The sequence below is a fragment of the Chiloscyllium plagiosum genome, chromosome 6 (assembly GCF_004010195.1).
Source record: "Chiloscyllium plagiosum isolate BGI_BamShark_2017 chromosome 6, ASM401019v2, whole genome shotgun sequence".
Lineage (NCBI taxonomy): Eukaryota > Metazoa > Chordata > Chondrichthyes > Orectolobiformes > Hemiscylliidae > Chiloscyllium > Chiloscyllium plagiosum.
Window position 1 is genome coordinate 3,614,430 of NC_057715.1, and position 22,822 is coordinate 3,637,251.

Consider the following 22,822-nt stretch of genomic DNA (forward strand, 5'->3'; position numbering starts at 1 on the left):
GGGTCGGTGCTGGGCCCTCTACTTTTTGTCATTTACATAAATGATTTGGATGCGAGCATAAGAGGTACAGTCAGTAAGTTTGCAGATGACACCAAAATTGGAGGTGTAGTGGACAACAAAGAGGGTTACCTCAGATTACAACAGGATCTTGATAAGATGAGCCAATGGGTTGAGAAGCAGCAGATGGAGTTTAATTTAGATAAATGCGAGATACTGCATTTTGGGAAAGCAAACCTTAGCAGGACTTATACACTTAATGGTAAGATCCTAGGGAGTGTTACCGAACAAAGAGACCTTGGAGTGCAGGTTCATAGCTCCTTGAAAATGGAGTCGCAGTTAGATAGGATAGTGAAGAAGACGTTTGGTATGCTTTCCTTTATTGGTCAGAATATTGAGTACAGGAGTTGGGAGGTCATGCTGCAGCTGCATAGGACATTGGTTAGGCCATTTTTGGAATATTGCTTGCAATTCTGGTCTCCTTCCTATCAGAAGGCAGTTGTGAAAATTGAAAGGACTCAGAAATGATTCACAAGGATGTTGCCAGGGTTGGAGGTTTATAAAATCATGAGAGGCATGGATAGGGTAAAGAGACAAGGTCTTTTCCCTGGAGTGGAGGAGTCCAGAACTAGAGGGCATAGGTTTATAGTGAGAGGGGAATGATGTAAAAGAGACATAAGAGGTAACTTTTTTCATGCAGTGGGTGGTGCGTGTATGGAATGAGCTACCAGAGGAAGTGGTGGAGGCTGGTACAATTGCAACACTTAAATGGCATCTGGATGGGTATAGGATTAGGAAGGTTTTGGAGGGGTATGGGCTGGGTGCTGGCAGGTGGGACTAGATTGGGTTGGGATATTAGATTAGATTAGATTAGATTAGATTAGATTAGATTACATACAGTGTGGAAACAGGCCCTTCGGCCCAACAAGTCCACACCGCCCCGCTGAAGCGCAACCCACCCATACCCCTACATTTACCCCTTACCTAACACTACGGGCAATTTAGCATGGCCAATTCACCTGACCTGCACATCTTTGGACGGTGGGAGGAAACCGGAGCACCCGGGGGAAACCCACGCAGACACGGGAGAACGTGCAAACTCCACACAGTCAGTCGCCTGAGGCGGCATGGACGGATTGGACTGAAGGGTCTGTTTACATGCTTTACATCTCTATTGCTCTATGACACAATGGCTCTATGACTCTATGGCCCTATGGCTCTATGTCAGTTTTCATAATGCACTTGCTCCTTCAGCTCAGGAGGCAGATTTGTCCAGGGTTTTGATGAATCCTGTGCTCCAGTCTGATTATGCAATTGATCAGAAGGAAGCGAAATGTTCAATGAGGGGTATTCAAATTTCAAGCTTTAGATTCAGAAAAAGAACGGGCTTTCAAATCTCATCATAATTTCATGATAGATTTGCTGTCTCTGTTCTCAAAAAACAGGTTATGATTTGAAGCTCAGATTAGTCTGAGTGGGGGCGAGGGGCTGAAGGCAGTAATATTTGATTCAGTTTGGAGCTTGTTCCATTCTTGATTTTCTTTTCCCTTTTCTTTCTCATTTTGAAAGTCAACATCTCAGAATTTTGTCTTGAATTCTATCCACTGCAAAACTGACATATCTTTCTTCACTAAACAGTTGACCTTGAGTTGCCGCCAGTTTTTCTATCAGTGAATCAAGCTCTTGACTGCTTGGGCTGCTGGAAACATTTTTTTAAATATAAAATATAGAGTCGTTTAAAATTTAAGCCACAGTTTTTCAATTCATGTACACAGTACTAACTTATGCAGCAGCAAAACGAACTGCCAACATTTCCCCATCGTTCAGCCATTAATCTGTTGCTTACTTGTCTAAGCTTTCCTCATTATTTCCCGATTTTCAGATTTCAGCCTGAGTAAAGTATCTGGATTGACGTTCATCATTGCTTTGTTCCATAAATGCTACCATAAACCTGACTTTGCTTAAATATGTTTTTGTACTGCAATGGTCTACATATGTCTTTTTGTGCAAAAAGACTAGATGGATGTGTCATGCAGACTGCTAAAATACAGCCATGTACTTGAGAGGTGTTACATGTATTTTGCATAATGGTTTCAGCATTATATGCATATTTTCTGGAGTCCTTTTATTTCACTGCGCTGGATTACAGCTGCTTCTGAGTTAGTCCTGTTAGCAATTGGTTTCATTGAAACGTATATATCTGGCAGATTGATTAAACCTTGCAACATGAGAAGTGTATGAGTGGAAGGAAACATATCTGCACAGATAACTGAGTATGGGAAAAAGCACATCCACAATGCTGAAGGGCTAAAATGATATCCAACACAAGAAGCACTTGATAAAGGAATTATTTCTCTCACTTTGCTGTACAGCATTTAGTGAAACACATTTATCAGATCCTAACTAGTGATATGTAGAATTGTTGCCAAGAGCCAATGTTTTACAATCATTTTATATTTATGTCGGAAAGGAGTGGATGACTTACTAAAATGTCAATGCTAGGTTGATACCTTTAATATTCATTGAAACTGATGTCAAATAAAATTGTAACGTGGATTTCATCGCACTGTTTTGATAATACTGTTTTAAAATGTGTTTGGAATTATAGTTGTGATTTAAACTGAATGAGAGCTCTTTGCAACCAATATATATTCTCTTTAATGTCCTCCAACATGGACAGGCTGTTGCAAACAGCTGAGCACACAGTGCTACAAGGCAGACAGGATGAGACACAAAATGCAGATTGGCCTTCCAAAGGTCCAATTCACTGATTCCGCAAGAGAGCCAAGTTGACCTCTTGAATTCAGTGAGGTCAACTCATTAATGTAATTTGAGTATGCTGCTGGAATATCCTGAGTGCAGAATATGCAATGAATAGAAAGGATGGAGAATTTTGAAAACTATTCCGTTTTAAACTGGAAGCTTCGCAAGGACATGTGTGGATTATTTTGCATTTGGTGAAGACAGCTGGGTTTTAAACTCTGTCATGATGGGGCAGAATCTTATAGAGACTTAAATGTGTGGGCAATGGCACAATTTATGACAGAATTGTGTGAGAAGCCAGCGTGGCCTATCTTGTTGTTGGGCGCATGTTGCATTTTTCCCCAGGGAGTAGCAAGTTGATACTGAAGGGGAATTACAGCTTTGTACCCACCCCATTAATATACAGCTTACTATCTCACCAAACATGCCAAACAAGCAAGGATGTCGCAGCAGGTATCTGGTGACTTCTGTCATACTCTCCATATTGCTCGGTCATGTACCCACTAATACATCAGGACTGTCACTGATGCTATCACACAAGATCACATCAGTTCCTTACATTTCGCAATGACAAGGCCAGTGGTGCAATCCAGGCAGTTGGATTCAGGAATGTGGCTGACTTCTCCCAGATACAGTGTGCCATTGACTGGATACACAAAGCACTGAAAGGGCTGCATCACAACACTCTCGAATTCAGCAAGAGGAGGATGTTGAATTCCATTAATATCCAGGTGATCTGTGGTCACCGTCACCATCGTCTCTACATCCCAGAGAGCTCTCATGTACCTGGTGCATAGTGAGGATTCAGGAGAATTAGAAAACAAGTGACTGGGTCGACCATCAATGAAGGTGGCTCATGACATCACTGCATAACCCGTTAGCTGATGCAGATATGAAGCTGACCATTCTTCAACCAGGGCTGTTGTGGAGCAGATGGTGGGGCTGCTGAAGATGTGGACTGTGCCCTCTGGTATAGTTTGCACAGAGTGCTCTGTATCATCCTGATCTGCTGTGTTTCACAACTGAAGCAGATAATGTGCAGGATGCTGAGGAACTGGAGGAATGGGAATAGTCATCCGAGAAGGAGGAGCAGGACAGGGATATGGGATGGAGGAAAGTGTCCTCCTTTATGACAGAGCTCAGTTACAATAGACACTTCAAGCCAAACATGATCCGATTGACCCTCAGTTCCAGTGGATAGGGTCTGGGTGCAGCAGATAATCATGGACTGTGAAATAGTCGGTGATCATCATACCTGAATTTAGTTTGCATTGTGGTGGTGACATGCAGGCGCTGTGTGTTTTGTTCATGTTTACGTTTGCTGGCTGTTGTGCATATGCTGCAGGGGGACCCACAATGCCCTTAGGGAGGGAACTCCAGGACTTTGACCCAGCAGTACTGATGGAACAATGGTATATTTCCAAGTCTGGATGGTGAGTGGCTTGGAAGGGAACTGGCAGTTGCTTGTGTTCCCATGTATCTGCTGCCCTTGTCCTTCTAGGCCATGTGTTTGGAAGGTGCTGTCTGAGCATCTTTGGTGAATTTCTGCAGGGCATCTTGTGAATGGTACACATTGCTGCTACTGAATGTTGGTGGTGGAGGAAATGGATATTTGTAGATGTAGTGCCAATCAAGCAGCTGCTTTGTCCTGGATTGTGTCTACTTTCTCTCCACAGATGCTGCTGGACCTGCCGAGTTCTCCAGCAATTCCCCTCAGTTGCCTGTTGGGCAGTTTAGCTTAAGTCAACCTTGTAACATTGTTATAATTTAGTACTGGCAAATTTAGGAATTACTGATCAATGCAGTTGACAGTTATGCAGATGTGAAAAGTTACATAATCTACATTGGTTATTTTGTGAGCTATGGCTGTTCACTATCATAATTGGAGTTGCTAGAGATTGAGCAAAGTTGAAGACACACCACTCACAAACAAATGTTAAACCGTTAAATAATCCCTCAACTAGTTGCATGAAAACAGATTGCGTCAATGCCTTTCTGCATGACCTTGCTGTGTACAAAATGGCTGCCAAAGTTCCAACATGATAATATTGATTACACTTATAAAAAAAGTTTCATAGTTACAAAGTGCTGAGAGACAGAGTTCATTAAAGCACTTTACAAATGCAAGTTCTTTATATTCTTTAGCAAGGACAATACAATACTACACAAATAAAAGTTAATTACAAAACAATAGCTTATTCCAGATGACAAATATCTATTGTTAATTTTTCCAACAGCTGATCGATTTACTATCAGCTGTAAATACATTTGTGAATTATATTACTGTTATATATTCACTTGTTAATCTTGTGTTCAGTAATTTTGCTTATTAGTTAAAGTCTAAAACGAGGTCCAATATTAGTATTCTCTGTCCCTTATCTAAGACAGTAGAGAATTCCTGTGGGGCTAAAGAATATATCCAGTCAATAAAAACAATTTAAAGCAAGCTTTTATGCTCTTTAGCAGAAACCTATTCAAATATCTCGGCAAGCCAAACTAATCCCATGATGATGAAGGAGCTAAGACTCACCAGTAAGGGAACTCTAAACTTCAGACATTAAAGCATCAAGGGGGAAAGGGCTTATAAGCATCCAAAATGTTAGAGTATCTGCTTCTTAATGATAATAAGGCTATATATAATTGTTGCAATGTAAGAAATATGACTGCCAACTATAACTCAGTGATCTCCCAAAAACTACAGTGATGATCATCAGATAATTGTGTATGTGTGTGTGTGTGAGTGAGAGAGAGAGAGATTTGCGGGGTAATTTATGTTCAGGACAAGAGAGATAACTCCACTCTTGTTTTTTTTAAAATCCTTTACATCCACAGATGTTTCAGATGGTGCAGGGCATGGTCGCTCAGTGGTTAACACTACAGCCCCACCACGCCAGGAACCCGATTCGATTCCACCCTCAGGTGATTGTCTATATAGACTTTGCATGTTCTCCCTGTGTCTGTGTGGGTTTTCTCCCACAGTCCATAGATCGGCAGGTGAGGTGGATTGGCCATGCTATATCATCTGTAGTGTCTCGGGCTGTACAGGCTAGGTGGATCAAGCCATAGGCAATGCAGGGTTACAGGGTTAGGGTAGTGGGATGGGTCTGGCTGGAATACGCTTCAGAGGGTCAGTGTGGACTCGATGGGCCAAGTGGCCTGCTTCCACAGTGTAGGGATTTGATATGACCAGCCAGCACATAAATAAGAAACAGAGAGCAACAAAGAGAGGATTTCACATGACCTCAGTCTTAATGAAGTGGGAAGAGGGAGAGAAGCTATTGGTTGTGTTACAATGGTATGAATGTATCGTTAATAGCAACACTATAGCATCAACCATGTGAAAAGCTGCAAACAGGTTGAAATGAGAAAGCTTACCTTTGTCGGCGTGACCACAGAATGACATTAGTTACTTTGGTAAATGATCTTTCAATACAGGTAGGGATAGAAACCAGAAAAGCGGAATTCAAACATAGAGTTGGAAGAGTCATAGAGTCATAGAGATATACAGCATGGAAACAGACTCTTTGGTCCAACCTGTCCATGCCGACCAGATATCCCAACCTAATGTAGTCCCACCTGACAGCACCCGTCCCATATCCCTCCAAACCCTTCGTATTCATATACCCGTCCAAATGCCTCTTAAATGTTGCAATTGTACCAGCCTCCACCACATCCTCTGGCAGCTCATTCCATACATGTACCACCTTCTGCGTGAAAAAGTTGCCCTTAGGTCTCTTTTATATCTTTCCCCTCTCATCCTAAACCTATGCCTCTAGTTCTGGACTCAGGGAAAAGACTTTGTCTATTTATCCTATCCATGCCCCTCATAGAATGAATATTGGTTTGAATAAAACGTAGAAACAGAATGGTAGTAACAAGAAACCTAAAGACAATAAAAACCAAAATTGCTGAAGAAACTCATCAGGTCTGGCAGCATCTTTGGACAGAAATACAGAATTAACATTTTGAGTCCAGTGACACATTCTGTGGCTCAGATACCCAGACAATATGGGGTGGGTAGGTTCACAGCTGATAGGATTTGAATTCCCTTTAATGCCCACAGACATGAAAGTAGTCTCAGTAATGGTGACCATGTCAAATATAATCAATTGTAAAAACCAGTCTGGTTCATGTCTGTCATCCTTGCTCAGTCTAGACTACATGTGACTCCAGGCCCATAGCACGGTGGTTGACTGTTAACTGCCTTCTGAAATGATCTGACAAGCCACAGATTCAAATGAAATTATGGATGGGCCACAAATGTCAAATGTGTGACTGAGCCGACATCCCATGAAACAATTCTGATAAAAAAACCATTAGGATGTGGGAGTGGGATGTGTTGTATCATGAAATCACTCATGATAGCGGACCACAGATTTCCTCACAATAGACACCTGGTAGGATGGAGCATCAAGGAAGAAGCAATGCTAACCTGTCAGAAAGGCACAAGGACAATCACAAGAGATTTTAATTTACACATAGACTGGAAATGTCAGATGAGTAAAGGCAGCCTTGACAAAGATTTTGTTGAATGTTTTCAGAATAGTTTCTTAGAGCAACACATTCTGGATCTGACAAAAAAGCAGACTGTACTAGACCTGATATTGTTTAACAAGGTAGAATTAATTAATGATCTCAATAGTGTAGTTCTCCAAAGTTGAATTTTGCATTCAGTTTCAGTGAGAGAGGAGTGTTCCATTACTGTTGTTGCTAACTTAAAACTGGACGGTTGGGAAAGCGTGAATGCATACCTGCTTAAAATAAATTTGTCAATTAGGTTAAAGGCCATGGCAGTAGAGATGCAGAGGAAGACTTTTAAGGAGATATTTCTGAATAAACAAAATAGATATTTTTCAATGAGTAAGAGAAAAATAAGGATTAAACCACGATCCATTATAGAAAAGTAGAAAGGTTAATGACAGTATTAAACTTAAAGAACAAAACATAAAATTGTGCTGATCAAAAGATTAGGTAGATCACTCTTTTTAAAAAGCAAACTAAAAATTGTTCCATTAACAAGCAGGAAAAAGAGAAAGCTAGGCTGAACTACAAAAGGAGATGAGAAGAGGTTCAGAAAAAACTTATAAAATCAGATAATAATAACCTGATCTGGTGTACCCTAGGACTTTGTGGGATGTTTGGGAGGAAATTATGGGGCCTCTTGCACAATTATTTGTATCATCTACAACTACAGGTTGAGATTCCAGATGAGTGGACAGTGAATAATGTTATGCTTTTGTTTAAAAAGGGATGTAAGGAGAAACCTGGGAACTATGGACCTGTGAGTCTGACTTCAATGGTGGGTAAGTTATTGGAAGCGTATAATTACTGTTGCTGGAATAGCACATCACATGCAAGGAATTATGCAAGATGTCTGCTACCTTCAGTCCTCCAAAGCCTGTCCAGCATCTCGAAGGCACGAAGCAGTGATGACATACTTTCCTTAAAAATCACACAACACCAGGTTTATTTGGAAGCATTAGCTTTCAAAGCATTGAAGGAGCAGCACCCAAAAAACTAGAGCTTCCAAATAAACCTGCTGGACTATAACCTGGTGTTGTGTGATTCCAACTTTGAACACCCCAGTCCAACACTGGCATCTCCAAATCATCTCTCCAGAAGAACAATCAACCAGCCCTAATGCCACCCAATTCCGACTGAAAGGGGCCTTTGTAGATACCAGATATTTAATTTCAATAAATATTCATTCATAGAGATACCAGGTGATCAACTTCAATCAAACTTCATTCACACATAATCTCAACTGTTAGGAAGCTATTTGACCTCAAAAGAAACACCAGTAACACAACAGCAAGCGCAGATTTGACACAAAGATCAGAGGCCCACAATTTGTATAATTGCAGGCCCCGATCTCACTTGAGTGAGTTAAAAATTACTCAACACTAGGTTATAATCCAACAGGGTTACTTGGAAGTACAAGCTTTCAGAGCACTGTTCCTTCATCAGGTAGCTACTCTAGGTAAAGGAGCAGTGCTCCGAAAGCTTATTCTTCCAATTAAACCTATTGGATTACACCCTGGTGTTATGTGATTTTTAACTTTGTCCATCCCAGTCCAACACCGGCACCTCCACATCACTTCAGAAAGCTATTGCTCCAGGAGCTACCTCCAGAAGAGGGATCCCAAATAGCTATCTCCCTGAGAGCAACCTCCTGGCAGCTATTCCCCAGGAGACATTCCGAATAACCATCTCCAGAAGAAGAGTTCCAACAGCTAATTCCAGTGGTTACTTCCAAGAGCTATCTTCCAAAGGGGGATCCTGACAGCAATTCCAAAACCTACCAACACAGGCCTGCTCCAATGACAGGGGAACCAATGGCAACTTACCACGACCTGCAGACCTGAGAGAACCAACAACCTCCGAAAATCATCGACCTGACCGATACCCACACGGCCTCAGACACATCCTGAGGTGAAACCCAGCTAGCAAAAACCATCGGAAAGTATGGAAAACCATGTACTCACCCATAAATCCACTACTCCCCCCGACTGCATCAGCTGACTCAATCCAGACTGAAGGCCTATACTATCCAAAATCTTCATTGAAGCACTGGGTACGGCAAACAGGAACAGCCAGCTGTACTTCCAAATCATGCTTTTTTTTCTCCCAGTGGTGAGCTCAAACTCCCAAGAGCCTAAAGTATCCAACGTAGCTAGCAGGGAGGGGAAGGTAGTTGGTAACAGTGCAGAGGGACCTCAAGGATAGGAAGCCTGAATAAAGGTTTCATGATTAAAACTGCTGTTTAGTTCAAACAGTGTTTCATTTGTGTGTGATTTAGTGATGCATTTAATTACTGTCCTCAGTATTACTGTGTTACTTTCATTGTTTTTTTGCATTTGCCTTTATTTCTTTTGTATTTAAATAAACACAGAGATCCTTTTGCCCTGATATCGGTGGTGAGCAAGTTGTTGGAGGGAATCCTGAGGGACCGGATGTACATGTGTTTGGAAAGGCAAGTACTGATTAGGCATAATCAACCTGATTTTGTATATGGGAAATCAAGTCTCACTGACTTAATTGGGTTTTTTGTAAAAAGTAACAAAGAGGATTGATGAGGGCAGAGCGCTAGATGTGATCTATATGGACTTCAGTAAGGCGTTCGACAAGGTTCCCCATGGGAGACTGGTTAGCAAGGTTTGATCTCATGGAATACAGGGAAAACTAGCCATTGCTCTACCCTTATCAATCATCTAGAGCAGTGGATGTTATCTACATGGGTTTTAGTAAGGCTTTTGACAAGGCTCATCCAGAAGATTAAGATGAATGAGAGCCATGGTGACATGGCCGTGTGGATTCAGAATTGGGGCTTGCTAATGGAAGGCGGAGGATAGTGGTGGCAGGGTGTTTTCCTGGACGGAGGTCCACGACTAGTGGTGCTCTGCAGGGATCAATCCTGGGACATCTGCTGTTTGTGATATATATATAATATAAATGACCTGAAAATATACATGGCTGAGTTAGTAAGTGTGCAAAGATTACTGGAGATGTCGATAGTGTAGAAGGTTGTGGGATAGAAATCAATTGCCGATATGGATGGAGAAATGGCAGACGGAGTTTAATCTGGGTAAGTATGAAGTGCTGCACTTTGGGAGATCAAATGTTAAGGAAAGGTATACAGTTAATGGCAGGACCCTGAACAGCATTGGTGTAGAGAGGGATTGTGGGGTTCAAATCCATAGCTCGCTGAAAGTGGCCACACAATTAGATAGGATGGTAAAAAGGCAGAAAGCATGCTTGGCTTTAATGGTCGGGGAGCTGAGTACAAGAGTCAGGATGTCATGTTTTAGCTTTACAAAACTTTGGTTAGGTCTCACCACATTACAGGAAGGGTGTGGAGACTTTGGAGAGGGTGCGGAAGAGGTTTCCCAGGATGCTGCCTGGATTAGAGGGCATGAGCTATATAAGGAGAGACTAGAAAAACTCGGGTTGTTTCCTCTGGAGCTGTGAAGGCTGTGCAGAGAATTGCTAAAAGTCTGTAAAATTATGAGGTGCACAGATAGGGTTGACGGTCAGCATCTTTATCCCAGAGTTGAAATGTCTAAACTAGGGGGCATGCATTTAAAGTGAGAGGAGGCAACTTCAAAGGAGTTGTGGGTGGCAGGTCTTTTACATAGAGAGTGGTAGGAGTCTGGAACCTGCTGCAAGGTGGTGGTGGAGGCAAATATGATAGGGGTGTTAAAGAGACTTTTTGATAAGCACATGAATATTCAAGTAATGGAGGGATATGGACCAAGGGCAGGCAGAAGGGATTAGTGAATTTAAAGTGAGAGGAGGCAACTTCAAAGGAGTTGTGGGTGGCAGGTCTTTTACATAGAGAGTGGTAGGAGTCTGGAACCTGCTGCAAGGTGGTGGTGGAGACAAATATGATAGGGGTGTTAAAGAGACTTTTTGATAAGCACATGAATATTCAAGGAATGGAGGGATATTGACCAAGGGCAGGCAGAAGGGATTAGTTTAATTTGGCGTCATGTTCTGCACAACATCATGAGTTGAAGGGCTTGTTCCTGTGCTATACAGTTCTATATTCGATGTTCTGGAATTCTGATTTCTGCCTCTCCACAACTTTCCTTTTAAAAAGCTCCTTGACCAAACATTTTCTTACCAGCTCTGTTGTCACCATGTTGTCATTTTAAATCTGGCTACCTTCCTGTGAAGTGCCTTGGAAAAGAAATGTGTAGCAGAATCTGATAATTTTACTGTAACATCGTCTGTCCACAGGATGCAGGCCAGACTGACAGGTATTGGGTAAAATTGTACAAACCCCATGCTGGTATCTTTGAGCTTGACTGTGTGTTTGGTGCAATTACTCAGCAGATGTGACTTACTGATGCTCACAGAGGAGGAAGATGAAGGAAACATTTCATAAGCTCCATTGCTTTCTCCAGTTTCTTGCCATCAGGTTGTGTCTCCTCTCCATAACCAGACAATTCAACATGGGTTTCCTACAACTATATGTCTGTGTTCCAGAGAAATAAAACAGTTTGTTCAATAGCCTGTGAAATCCGTGTGATAGTTTTGTGTTTTATTATTATGTTTTTTTTCTGAATGAGTTTAAAGTCTCGTCAGTGTTCTCACAAATCCTAGTTCACTTCTTTATATGTAACATATAGTCACAAGGGAAAGGAGTAAAATAAAGTAAGCTTTCTTATCTCTTTATGTCCTACCAAATATGACACAGTGTGTCAATCTGATTGACACTGATCTCTGAATTGTGGACAAGGCCATCAAGGCATGTTCAGTTAGGTCAGGTTAATTCAATGTGCAAGGTAACACATACAGCTACTTATCGAGCAATGTATTATTTAACACCATTGCTATCTGATACTTGCTCATTTTGTTCACTGGAGTTTTTTAAGGATCTGGGAGAAAAACCTCTCCTGACATTATTCTGTCATCATCCATGTGAATATGTTCACCAGTTAGATCATAAACAGAGAAATCTTGATGCAGAATGATATTAGTGCTCTGGAGCAAAATTGGTATTTTGGTATTTTTGAACTTCACCTTTTACCTAGGTCATGTATTTTGTTTTACAGTAACATGCTCCATTTGTGGAAGTCTGACCTTTGGGGAGAATCAATTATTCATAGAATCATAGAGTCCTTCCAGTGTGGAAGCAGGCCATTCTTCCCATTGAATCCACACCAACACTCTGAAGACCAGTCCACCCAAACTTACCCCCTTAACCTATCCCTGTAACCATGCATTTCCCATGGCCAATCCACCTGACCTGCACATCTTTAGACTGATGGTTGAAACCGGAGCACCCGGAGGAAACCCACACAGACACGGGGAGAATATGCAAACTCCACACAGACAGTCGCTGAGGCTGGAATCAAATCAAGGTCCCTGGTGCTGTGAGGCAACAGTGCTAACCACTGAGCCACTTTGCTGCTCTTAATGGAATCATTATGAAAATAAATTTGAGATCATTCCTATTGCTCTTAAAACAACGTTTTCATCCAGTGAACAATGCATCTGCATTAGAGAGCAAAGCGCTGAAAGTTATTGTTTCTGATGCTCCCAGTGGGCTTGCTCATGTTTCACAAGCCAGACTGCTTCTCCCACTGCTATCTTGCTGCTTCTGAACATACCCTTTCCTCTCAAAATGCATTACGTATCTTCCAATTCCGAACCAGGCATGTCACTGGACTAGCAATCCAGAGACCCCAAATGATACCATGGGGATTGTAGTCAAAATCGCAGCAAAACAGTTTGTGGAATTTAAATTCAATTCAATCTGGAATTGTGATCTGGTCTCAGTGATGTTGACCATGAAATGACAACCTCACCTGGTTTGCTAATGGAAGGAAATCTGCCATCCATACCTTGTCTGGTCTGTATCTGGTTCCAGATAATCACAATATTATTGAAGCTTAACTGCAAGTCTCTTACTTACTGGGTAATTAAGGATGGGCAACAAATGCAGCCCTTGCCAGGAATGCCCATATCCATGAAAGCATAAAGGTATATTCCAAGAGAAAGGACTTAGAAGGATGATACCAGGGTTGGAGGATTTGAGCTATAGGATGGGGCTGTTTTCCCTGGAGCATAGGAGGCTGAGGAGTAAAAATGTAGACGTTTATAAAATCATGAAGGGCATGTGAATAGACAAGGTCTTTTCCCTGGGGTAAGGAGTCCAGAACTGGAGGGCATAGATTTAGGGTGAGAGGGGAAACATTTAAAAGGGACCTAAGGGGTAACTATTTCATACAGAGGGTGGTATGTTTATGGAATGAGCTGCCAGAGGAAGTGGTGGAGGCTGGTACAATTACAGCATTTAAAAGCATCTGGATGGGTATATGAATAGGAAGGGTTTAGAGGGATACAGGCCAAGTGCTGGCAAATGGGACTTGATTAGGTTAGGCTATCTGGTCTGCATGGACCGAAGGGTTTGTTTCCATGCTGTACATATCGATGACTCTATGACTCTAAAAACTCAGCAGCAGAGAAATACCAGCCAACCAAAGTGTTTCACTGTGGGATTGCTCTTTGTCTGCTGCTGGCAAAGTCAGTGAAATCTTTGCAGTAATATTTTGGTTGAGGAAAGAGTTGTCCAAATGGAGACAGCTGAGTTGTGCTCAGAAACCACATTGAGGAACTTCAAATGTGCATGCTGTTGGTCACGTTTATCAGGACGCAAATCAAAGGGTAACGTAGATAAAGGGTAACAAAGAGCTGCGCAAGTTGGTGACCGGCAAATGAAATTCACAGCGCACGTTTGCTGAATAGTTTCAGCTGAGTCAGCATTGAGAATTATGAAAATGTATCCTTTATAAAACTGACACTGTGTAGCTGTGGAGAAACATTTTAACAAAAATGCCTCCACTAAATGATATTCAGACACATCTCAGAGACCCTGATAATGTGAACTAAACAAGAGAGAGAAAAGAGTTGGGTCAAAAGAAAGTCAACATTGTTTGCAGAAATAACAGACACAGGCTTTGAACTTTCATTTGGACAGAAAGATCTTGAATTGATTTTCACGTGACCTTTATTAATATTCAGTGTTAGTTAGTTTGGATAATCATTCAATCTTACATAGTGCAGACATCAATGCCATGGTGTAATGGGCAGGGAAAGATGGTGGGACTATTATTCTTATTGCAAACCTGTTGACTGCCAACAGAGAAATGTTCTTGAAAGGGGAAACAATGTTTTAAACTTCTGAATGCCATACATTTCAGGAGCAGTAAAAAGACAGACTTTCTCATAACAGATAATTAATCCACTTTCTAAATTTAATGTAAAAATGTATATATAATAGCACCCACTTACAAGCAAATCCACACAGAAGAAAGACAATTAGATAAAGGGAAGCATGTACTTAAGACTTACAAGTATGGAAATAGGCTCTTTGGCGGGGCAGTAAAAAGACAGTGGAAATGTTTTCTGCCTGGTGATATCTGATTGGTTTGCTGAGGAAACGGAGGCATGGCTTCCCTTCCGTTGAGGTGGGTTCAAACTGTCATAGTAAAGATTTGGTCTGCTTTTCAAATCGGAAGATAAAAGTTAACACCAGTTTGTCTGTCTGCTGGTGGATTTCAGGCAACGTTATCCTATTGTCAGCCACTCTCTGTCTGCCTGGATTGACCAACTGAAGTTGCTCTCAAAATAGTTTTTAATGAATACTCCTCATCAAAAACTGAACAATAGTATTTGTTTTTCATTGTTCACATAAATTGAGACTTAGAGACACTGACGTGTTGTTATGCAACTCAATAATATATATCAAACCTGTCTACTCCATTTTTCTCACATTTCCCATTCTTCCCCACCCATGTCTTTTTGGCTTTGAGCTCAGCAAACAGACTCATTTTCTCCTTTCTCAGAGTTAATATTTACATCTCTACCCCTCTCTTACCACCATTATCACTGCTGCTGTCTTTTGCTCTGGGCATTCTCAAACTCTACTTGCCCTTCCTCTCCCTCTGACTAAAGCATAAACAATACAAGTTTCCAGTTCCATTTTGTTCTGAAGAAGATTCATATTGGTCTCGAACCATTAACTGTGTTTTTGTCTCTGCAGATGTTGCCTGACCTGTTGAATTTCTCCAAAACTTCTTTGTTTTATTTCAACTTTCCAGCATCTATTTATTAACTGTAAATATATCTGCTCTGAGCCTTTGCTGCAAAATGGAAAGCTGGTGCAACCATTATATCAATTTTTGACAAGGAATGGGAAGGAAGTGTGTGCACACAGATGATCAGCTTTCTCAACATGGATAAGCAACAGTGCCTCAGGAAGCTCACGTTCTGGGTGCAGACCAGTGCTGACTCTTGGAACAGCAGGTCCTTCTCAGAAGGCCAGGTGAGAACACATTGCTGACGGCGATTCAGGATGCCACAAGCCAGATTTATTTTTGCGTCTGAATTTGTTTAGGCTCCAGCTGGGGACTAATGGTCGACCATCCATTGCCCAGTCTTAGATATCACGTTTGCCAAGCATGCCTGAACCATGCACTTTAACAGATGAGACCAGTCACACAGAGACAGCGCTTGCTTTTACTGCATTGGCTGGATTCCTACATGTTCAGGGATCATTGACTGCACACATGGGACAATCAATAAAGCCTCAGCTCATGTTGATCAAAAGGATTGCATTCCCTCAATGTGCAGCTCATTCGTGATGATCTCAAGCTTATTCTGCATGCGTACACTGGATTTACACTCATAAGGTTGCCGTGACTTGCACATCCTGCACCAACCAATTGCGTCGCAGGTGTTTAGCCCTGCAGATGGAATGAGAGATGTCTCCTTGGAGACCAGGCCTACCCTCTCAGGAACTGGCTGATGCAACACATGAGAGAGGAGACTTGCCAATGACAATCAGTGAGCTACAGGAGCCACTTCACCACACACACAAACATTCAGCAAGCTATTGGTTTGCCACAAACATGATTCTGAGGGCAACCCCGGGGTGTGGGTGGGTCTGAGGCAGGGGGAGTGCTGCACAGAATACCTGGGTGGTTACAAAATGGTGACTGCCAGCTGACAGCTATAGGACACTCACCTCACCGGTCATTAATCCTTATGTAGTCTAAGTTTCTGCTGGTAAGCAGTTTTGCGGTGTTGCAACACTAAGTGACACTTCCATCCAATTGCAGAGGACACCTACTGTTCTCACTGTATTCAGGTCACTCTTCAGAGATGAGTCTGAGAGTGAGTGGGGGATGGGGGACGGGGGAGGTGCAGCCTTCCACACTTGTCCCCATTGGTGGAATCACTACAGTGTGGAAGCAGGCCATTTGGCCCATCCAGTCCACACTGCCCCTCCAAAGAGCATCCCACCGAGACCCAGTCCCCTGCTCTGTCCTGTCCCTGTAACTCTGCATTTCCTCATGGCTAATCCATTTACATTGCACATCCCTGGACACCAAAAGCAATTTAGCATGGCTAATCCATCTAACCTGCACATCTTCGGACAGTCGGAGGAAACCCATGCAGGCACGGGAAGAATGTGCAAACTCCACACAGTCATCCGAGGGTGGAATTGAACCCAGGTTCTTGGTGCTGTGTAACCATGCCACCCGATTCTGCACCAATTTTCTCCTTCCCCCTTACAAATGAAATGATTTGCACTGTGCTACAATCATGAACAATTTCAGGATCCCTATACATGGGGATCCTTCAAGGCAGGTTCATAAGAAAAGTCCTCAGTAATGCCCACAAATTATTTAAATAGATATCCAATTGGAAATAGTCCTGTTGTATTGGTGGCAACAGTTTCTTCAATTGACTCACTAAAATATACATCAACTTACATAAATGGGGAAGTAGCAACAACTAAAAAGTAAACTGTGAACCCAGCGTTCAATTATTCACGAAGAAGTTATTCAGAGTGACAGGTTTCATTAATTTTTATCACTCGAGAATTGGGCATGTAATCCTGGTTTTAAAGGGGAAAGAGACATCAAAATTAAATCTACATGACATTGACATTGCTTTGAGCTGTTGTCATGTAAATGCGATTACTCTGAGAATGAAAAGAAATCCGGGAATCCCAAACATAGAAGTCATGAGGGAAATAAATGCAAAATAGGAATTATGTTTGTGGTTACATATCCTGCACTCTTAAGATATGATGCTGTTGGGAAACAAGTTGTTATAGAAATAGGAAGGCTTTTCATGTTTTGCAACAAGCTAAATACAAGTACTGTAGGAAAGAGAGAATTTAGTTTTATTGGTAAAGATATTTAGCCTGAGTAAGATATGCAATGACATCTCCTCTACACCAGGGATATTAAGGGCAGATGAAGTGGCCACTTTGCAGAATACTGCTGTCCATTGTGATCCCAATTTTCTAGTTACCTGTCATTTTAATTTTGAACCTTGTTCCCACCATAACCTGATATTGTGTTCCAAAGGAGTTCAACACAAACTCAAGGAACATCACTGCATATTTCTATAGAGCATTTTACAACCTTCTGGACACAACATTGTATCTCAGTCATTCACGCTGAAAATGTGTTGCTGGAAAAGCACAGCAGGTCAGGCAGCATCCAAAGAACAGGAGAATCAACGTTTTGGGCATAAGCCCTTCTTCAGGAATCAAGAAGGGCTTATGCCCGAAACGTCGATTCTCCTGTTCCCTGGATGCTGCCTGACCTGCTGCGCTTTTCCAGCAACACATTTTCAGCTCTGATCTCCAGCATCTGCAGCCCTCACTTTCTCCTCTCAGTCATTCACATCAGTCCCAATTTGTTTCGTACTTTTTTGCTGATTTGCTTTCTTTCCTTCTCATCTTCTCCTCTTGCCATTCACATTCCTTTAAGGCAAATGTTTGGATATTTTTATTTGAGCTGTTTCCAATCCCTTTTAGCATTGAATCGTGACACCTTTTGTCAAGACGCCTCTCTTTCCCTCCAACTGACGCAAATGTTTCCTTTTGTTCTTCCCACACACCACCCTTTCATTTTCTCAAAAACTATTACATTTCTTCATCTTTTTCAGGTCCAAATGAAAGGTTTGTGACTTGAACCATTGGGTGGAATTGTCTCCTCCTAGAGTGGTAAGAGCAATAGCAAGAACATTGGGACAATAGAAAGCGAATGAAAGTCAGAACTTTGATGTCAAGAAAAGTGTTTGCAACTTTTCCATTTGAGCTTTAAGTGGTAACTTTAGAATCTCTGTACTGAACAATAAGCTACCTGACCCCAATGTATTTACATCTCCTGACCTGTCTTATGGATACATCACTTCCAATTCTCCAAGAAACTTGATGGTGCTAATTCTCTGCATGTAAATCATGGATGTAGCTCCCCAATTGCTTATGCTCAGCTATCATCCAAATGTCTCTTCAAAGCCCAGATCTGGATGCTAAATGAGCACCAACCTCCTGGACACTTCAACATCTCAACTCCACATAGGCAACCTACCAGCCAGAATAAATCAATCAGCTGATCTCAGGCCAACTCACATGTTCCTTCAGGCCTTTCAATCTTTCCATTGGAGCTCTGGAGATAAAATGGGATCATTAATTACAATCTAAAGGATCTCGATGGAATCAGGAGGTGGCTAAACTGATGTAAGGCACAGAGAGACCAACACAAAAGGGAACATGAGGATGAGGGGAAGCTCTTACTGCAAAAGCAGAGCTCAACCATGGCAAGTGCAGGATAGCATCAAATTGAAAGAAAAAAATATACAATGTGGCAAAGATTAGTGGTAAACCCATTAACTTTGAAAGCTTTAAAGCCAAAATAAAAACACAAAAAAGGGAAAAATAAATGTTCAGGGTTAATTTATAAGTAATATCAAAGACAGACAGCAAGAGCTTTTTTAAATATAAAGAAAGGAAGAGAAAAACCAAAGTGAACATAGATCACTTCGAGAATGAGGCTGCAGAAATAATAGGGAGAATCAGGCTACTGTGTAACATAAAGGGGAATTTGCAAGTGGTGTTCCCATGTATCTGCTGTCTTTGTTATTCTAGTGTCCTAGGTCAGTCCTTATGGTGGAAGATACTAATAGCATTCCAAAATTAGTAAACAATGGAGGGTCAAAAGGGCGAAGAAGGAAAAAATAGAATACTCATTGGAGAAAAGGTACGAGGGAATAAGCTAAGTGCTGTTCGTTCCCCTGGACCTGATAGGATGCATTCTCGAGCATTAAAGAAATAACTACAGATATGTTGGATGCACTGATAGTAGCTTTCCAAGAGTCCAATGATTCTGAAAAAAATCCCTAGAGGATTGGAAAACTGCCAGTGCAACTCCCTTATTCATCAAAGGAAAGAGACAAAGAACAGATAGATAACCATAGGGCCGTTAGCTTAATGTCCATTCTTGGGAAAATGTTTGAATACATTACAAAGGTTGCAATAGCAAAGCATTTAGGAATACATCACATAGTCAGAAAGAGTCAGCATGCCTGGTAAATTTATTGGAATTCTCTGAAAAGGTAACAAGCAGGACAGATAAAGGGAAATCAGTGAATATAATATACATGATTTCCAGAAGGCATTTGATAAGTACCAGATATGAGGTTATTTAATATGATAAGTGCTAATGGCTTTTGGACATTAGGTTAGCATGGAGTGGCTAATCAGTACAACACAGAAACTTGAAATAAATGGGTATTTTCAGGTGGCAACCTTTCAGTGTCATAGCAATCAGTGCTGGGGCCGCGGTTATTCACAATATGCATTAATGACTTGATTGAGGAAAGGGAATGTATTAACAGCAAGCTTTTGGATGATACAAAAACAGGTGGGAAGGCAAATGATGATGATGCAATGAGTCTGCACAGGGATATGGACATGTTAAGTCAATGGACAAAAACTTTGCAAATGAATGTCATGGGGGAAAATGTGAAATTATACACCCTTTCAGGAAGAACGAGGAGCTGAATAGCATTTAAATGGAGAAAAATTGCAAAAAGCAGCAACTCAGAGGGCGTTGGGACTTCTCATCCATAAATCACAGAAAGCTAGCCCGCAAGTTCAATAGGTAATAGGGAGATCAAATGAAATATTAGCCTTTGTTCAAAGGGAATGGTGCATAAAAATTGGGAGTCTCGCTAATAGTATACCCGTTACATCACACTTAGGATATTGTGTATAGTTTTGGCTCCCTTGTTGAGGCAAATATATACTGGCATTGGAGGCAGTCCAGAGACGGTTCACTTTGCTAATACCAAGTCTGGGGGGACTGTCTTGTAGGAGAGGTTGACTAAGTTTGGCCTGAACTCATTGGCAGAAAGAAGAATCAGAAGTGACCTTATTGAAACATGTAAGATTCTGAAGGGGAATTGCAGAAAGATTGTTTCACCTTGTGAGACAATCTAGGATCAGATGGTGTGGTCTCAGCATGAGGAGCTGCACATTTAAGACAGAGATGAGGAGGACTTCATTTTCTCATAGAACCATTCAGAGTAGAAAGATCCTTCAGTCCAACAAGTCCACGCCAACCATGCTCCAAAGCTAAACTAGTCTCTCCTGCCTGTGTTGTCCCCTAAACCTTTCCTATTCCTGTAGTGATCCAAATGTCTTTTAAATGTTGTAATTGTACCTGCATCCACCACATCCTCTGTTTATTCCACATATAAACCATTCTCTGTGTGAAAATGTTGCCCCTCATGTCCTTTTTAAAACTTTCTCCTTTCATCTTTTCAATTCTTTATCACAAGGGATGTCAAGGTTTGGTGGCCAATTATATTCAAGGTTAAGGTGGACAGATATTTAATCAGTAAGGGAATCAAACGTTATGGGGAAAAGGCAGGAAAGTGGTGTTGAGGATTATCAGATCAGCCATGATCTCAGTGAATAGGGGAGCAGACTGGATAGGCTGAACGGCCCCCTTTTGCTTCTACATCTCCTTGTCTATTCATGATGCATGCGGCTGAGAACATGAAGTTGGAATTTCCCCATGTTGGAGCAAGATTGCACTGCTCAATAATTACAAATTGGTTGACATTATGCAAATCGGGCAGAGTAAGCTCCGATTGTTTCTTCGGAGTCCGTGTAACATTATTGGAATTTGACCAGATTGTGCTCCCAGCTCTAATGTAAATGGAGGACTCTCTAAGGTGCAAGACTTGGAGCTGGTGCGAAATCCAGGTGAAGGCTGAGGCACCCTCTGTAGGTCCAGTGTCTTGCTTCTCAGAGTTAGAGGAGAAGCTGAGAGTCTGAGGTGCTGGTCTCGTTGGGATGGAGCTCCACGGAGTGCCGCTAAGATCTGCATACTGAAGAGAGGAAATTAGTTGTCAAAGAGCAAGTAAAGTTTGTGCAGATTAAGGGTGAGTTAGTGCTGGTTAAATGAGAGACCAGAGCTGGACTGCACAATGCAGCGGAGTGGACTGTTTGACCACTGATGTCTCCCTGTACCAATATTAGCAAACATGCACTCCCCTGGCTTCTTTGGGAGCTTTCTCCATGTACAAAGTGAGGTGTCAAATGTCTGCCATCTCCTTCTGGCGCTGTTGGGTTTTGACCTCTCTTCCCTATTATGAGCCAATTCTTACTATAATTCTTATTCGAGGGCAGGATTGGTTAGATGTTTGGCAGGATGAAGTGGGCGTGAGCCATTGACTGGACATGGTGAACATTACAGTGAGAGTTATAGTTCGTGACCTTCAATGAAATGTACATGCAATGGTTAAATTCAAGTGAGTCTTGACTGGTGGATAGCATATAGAAGAAAATGATACTTACCTTTGCAAATCATTCAGCTTATACCTGCTCTGATGGGCTTCCCTTCTGACCTAGGACACTAGAATAACTAAGACAGCAGATACATGGGAACACCACATGCAAGTTCCCCTTTATGTTATACAGTAGCCTGATTGGAAATATACCACTGTTCCTTCTCTGTTGCTGTGTCAAATCATGGAACTCCCATCCAAACAGCACTGTGAGTGTACCTACACCCCCAAAGAGAGCAGCAGGTCCAACAAAGCAGCTCATCACCAACATCTCAAAGGCAATTAAGGATGGAAAATAAATACTGACCTAGCCAGCGGTGCCTCATCTTGTGAAGAAATAAAAATAAGTTTTAAAAAGTCAACAACATTCATCTTAGCAGTGAAGTGAAGAATGCTGGGATTGTTGACTACATCTTATATAGAATGCTGGGATGGTTGACTACATTTTGAGCAATTTTTGCTAAATCTTGCTAAAGTGCTGACTGCTGCAGGTGCAAGCTGGATAAGCAGAAGTATGACCATTACCAAGCAAAACTACAAACTCAAAATAGCTGGTGGCTGCTGCCTCAGCACACCAACACCGGCTGCAGGGATGAGATTCTGTCTGAAGAACTGTTTTACATAATTTTATCAGAAACTGTGTGTTTTGCTGTGGTTTTGGGTATAAAGGGCTGTTGATCTCTATAATTGGTGAGACGGCTTGGTCGAAATCCCATACTTAGGGTGATCTCATCTCCCAAAAGCTTTTGTTTAATAAACCGAGATTTGACTGGCTACTGAGTCTGATTCTCGAGTAGTTTTCACCTACTACAGCAGTGATGCTCACAAATTGTGAACGAATAACACAAAAGTTGCATTTAGACTCAATTTTGATCAATGAGTGATTCTGGGACTGAAA

The 22,822-nt window shown here is 41.7% G+C and overlaps 1 long non-coding RNA gene across 1 annotated transcript in view; it reads left to right on the forward strand.

Annotated features, from left to right (window-relative positions):
• Window positions 1-5,668, forward strand: part of LOC122550437 — a 19,982-nt gene extending 14,314 nt beyond the window's left edge. Inside the window, exon 3 of the long non-coding RNA XR_006311853.1 lies at window positions 5,593-5,668. This is a non-coding gene — a long non-coding RNA (uncharacterized LOC122550437). The remainder of the gene's footprint in view (window positions 1-5,592) is intronic.
• Window positions 5,669-22,822: the final 17,154 nt, after the last annotated feature.